The sequence below is a fragment of the Oryx dammah genome, unplaced genomic scaffold (assembly GCF_014754425.2).
Source record: "Oryx dammah isolate SB20612 unplaced genomic scaffold, SCBI_Odam_1.1 HiC_scaffold_1, whole genome shotgun sequence".
Classification (NCBI taxonomy): domain Eukaryota; kingdom Metazoa; phylum Chordata; class Mammalia; order Artiodactyla; family Bovidae; genus Oryx; species Oryx dammah.
In genome coordinates, this window is record NW_024070185.1 from 61,020,108 (window position 1) to 61,023,730 (window position 3,623).

General features: G+C 45.3%; 1 pseudogene; it reads left to right on the top strand.

The window, feature by feature from the left end:
* The first annotated feature begins 1,168 nt into the window (after positions 1 to 1,168).
* Positions 1,169 to 3,170, top strand: LOC120852745 (annotated as a pseudogene).
* The last annotated feature ends 453 nt before the right edge of the window (positions 3,171 to 3,623 follow it).

Sequence of the window (3,623 nt, forward strand, 5' to 3'; positions counted from 1 at the left end):
TGCCAAGGGAACAGGTGTGAAGGTCCTTCGGTTGAAAGGAGCATGGCATGGCCCAGAGATGGAGGGGCATGGCAAGTGTGACCAAGGGGCAGTGAGCACGGGGTGGTCTGTTGTTGGTGTGGATACTCAGAAGCTGACCAAGCCCTTTCTTACAGGCCATGGTCAGAGCAGAGGTCTTGATCCAAGTTTTGAATGTGAGCTCTGCTGACCTAGGTCTTCTGAATACAAGTAGAATTTCTTGTTTTCTGGACAATCTGACTGATCCCATTCAACAAATTTAATAAACATTTACTGTCCTGTGCCCTAGAAAGACAGGACAAAAACAGAATCTTTGTCTCTGTCCCTTGTGTTGCCATCTGGACCTCAGGCTGGGTACAGGGCAGCAGGACAGGACTACTTTATTAAGTAGCCATAAAGCAAGAGAGTCGGAGATGAGTGCCACAAAGGAAGTGCAAGGTCTAAGGTTCAATGAATAGAGCTGACAGGTACAGGAACTTATCATGTTAATGGCCACATCTTTGAAATGCTTGTCACACCCACTGGGAGAGTTTCCAGGAAAAAAGTATAATTTCAACTGAGCCTTGGACACTGGTAGGACTTAATATTTTTTTCCAATTTAAAAATAATGTATACTTCTTAAAGAAAATTTGAGAAATGCATAGACGAGTGAAGAAGATAATTATAACCACATCTAATCTGGATAAACCATTGTAAATGTTTTAGTGAGTAACCTTCAAGTCTCCTTACCTGCGTTTTAACAGTGCTGAAAACATCATGTAGCTATAACTTGGCAGCTCTCCCTTTTTTCATTTCATGTGTTAAGTCTTTTCCTATGTCGTTAAATATTCTTCAAAAACATGATATGGAATGGCTGTTCAGTATTCGATTTTTTTGGATTTGTGTAACCAATTCATTATCATCGGATATTTTTGTAGTTTCTAAATTTGTTGCTACTATGAATAATGCTGGAGTGAGCATCCTCATACATGAAACCTACGACAGCACCTGGGTATTCCCTTAGGGCAGATCCTGAGGAGTAGAATTCCTGAGGGAAAAGGGTGTGAACATTTCTCTGGCTTTGGATTCACACTCCCACCAGTAACATAAGAGCTCTCCTATCTCACTGCACATTTGCCAAAACTAGATTCTGATTTAAATCCTTGGAGAAGCGGCTGCAACGCCGAGCGGAGGAGGCAGGAACCCGAAGGCAAGCAGGAGCTGGGTGGGGACCATGGCCGGGATCACCACCATAGAGGCGGTGAAGCACAAGATCCAGGTTCTGCAGCAGCAGGCCGATGATGCAGAGGAGAGGGCCGAGCGCCTCCTGCGGGAAGTGGAGGGAGAAAGACGGGCCCGAGAACAGGCTGAGGCTGAGGTGGCCTCCTTGAACCGTAGGATCCAGCTGGTTGAAGAGGAGCTGGACCGAGCTCAAGAGCGCCTGGCCACTGCCCTGCAAAACCTGGAGGAAGCTGAGAAACCTGCTGATGAGAGCGAGAGAGGTATGAAGGTTATTGAAAACCGAGCCTTAAAAGATGAAGAAAAAATGGAACTCCAGGAAATCCAACTCAAAGAAGCTAAGCACATTGCAGAAGAGGCAGACAGGAAGTACGAAGAGGTGGCTCGCAAGTTGGTGATTATTGAGGGAGACTTGGAGCGCACAGAGGAGCGAGCCTGGCAGAGTCCCGTTGCCGAGAGATGGATGAGCAAATCAGACTGATGGACCAGAATCTGAAGTGTCTGAGTGCTGCTGAAGAAAAGTACTCTCAAAAAGAAGACAAATATGAGGAAGAGATAAAGATTCTTACCGATAAACTCAAGGAGGCAGAGACCCGTGCTGAGTTTGCTGAGAGATCGGTAGCCAAGCTGGAAAAGACAATTGATGATTTGGAAGATAAACTGAAATGCACCAAAGAGGAGCACCTCTGTACACAAAGGATGCTGGACCAGACTCTGCTTGACCTGAATGAGATGTAGAGCACCCCAGTCCCGCCCTGCCGCTGCTCCTCCCTCTCACCCCGACTCAGCTGAGGCCAGCCTGCCCGAAGCTGACCTTTAAACTGAGGGCTGATCTTTAACTGGAAGGCTGCTTTCTCCTTTCGCCACCTCTCCCACCCCCCTACTCCTGTGTCCTTTTCGCCAAACTGTCTCTGCCTCTCCCCAGAGATTCCAGCTGGGCTAGAGGCTGAGCACCTTTGGGAACAACGATTAAGGGAATGTGAGCACAGTGCAAAGTGTCTTTAAAAGCATGTTGTGATGTACACATTTTGTAATGACCTTTTTTGTTGTTGATGTAACAACCATTTGTAAAAAACATTCCAGATAATTCTGTAGTTCTGAAGCAGCAGTCTAATGCCTTTCTCATTTTTGGAAGGTAACATTTCAGCTTAATACATATTGCCTTCTCCAGAGAGAAAGGGAAAAGGTTTGGGCCTGCCTTACTGAGAGGCTAGCAGCCCAGAGAAAGGCTCCATTTGGGGAAACCTCATTGCTCTGTAAAAAGCACCTGCCAAACCAGAAAGATGATTCCAGGAGGAGTTAGCAAAAAAAAAAAAAGTGCTGTTCAGGTTTTCAGCTTTACGGTATCTTTGGACAACCTTTTTTTTTTTTTTTTTTCATCAGAAGTGACCAAACAATTAAGATGGTGAAACCTCTGAGACCAAATCCTTGTCCCAGCTCTACCCTGTTCCCAACTGCTCACAGAATGGACCATGTGCCCCTTATGTTGAAGTGACCACTTATTTGCTCTTCTGCCTCCTTGAAAGAAAGGAAAGAAAATTATGTTTTGCCACTGATTTAGCCATATGAAACTCATCTCATTACCCTTTTCTGGGTCTGAAGCTGCTGTCTCTAAAAAGTGCCCTCTCATTGTGCTTTGTATCGGTTAGTGCTGGAGAAATCTTGAAAAGCGTATGTACAAAACTTTAAAATTTTTTCTATTATTTTGGAACTTTGCTTCTTTGGGGTTGAGGCACACTGGTCACCCCTCTGCCTATTAGAGTTCTGTACAGTCTGTGGGCTAGCAGTGTGCTGATCTTTTCAAGTTTCTTTCCCTACTCAGTCCCCCTTTTTTGATGAGGTTTCAGTGAGGTCTGTTAGGTGCGCATCCTGCAGCTTAATTGGCTTAAAATGTTCTCTCCTTTGGTGTGGTCTCTTTGGGGACCAACTGGGAGAAAAAAAAAACAATAGTGTAACTGTTTTGATACTGAAAATTGATAAATGTCTTTTTAAAAAAAAAACCACCCCCCCCAAAAAAAAAAAAAAAAAAAAAGGAAAAAAAAAATCCTTACCATTTTGACGCGGGAAGGAGAGGAGCTGTTTTCTCTTGCTGTTTGAGATGATCCTGACCTTAGCCAGCAGAGGAGAGGGACTCAGGAGGTGGGAGAACACAGAACAGTTTGAGGGAGGTCCTGGTAGGTCACCTCCCCAAGCAGCTCTTCAGAAGTGTCTGGAGTGTAAGGGAATCACACAAAGTTGCCTTGCTGTAACTCCTCCTCTGCTGTCTGTGGCCCATGAATCAGGATATTTCACCCAGAGGACAGGTGACTGCCTGAGACCCTGTTCCAGGATTCACCCAGAAGGAAGTGCATCTTGCCCACACTGCTCCCCTATAGAACACCCCAAAA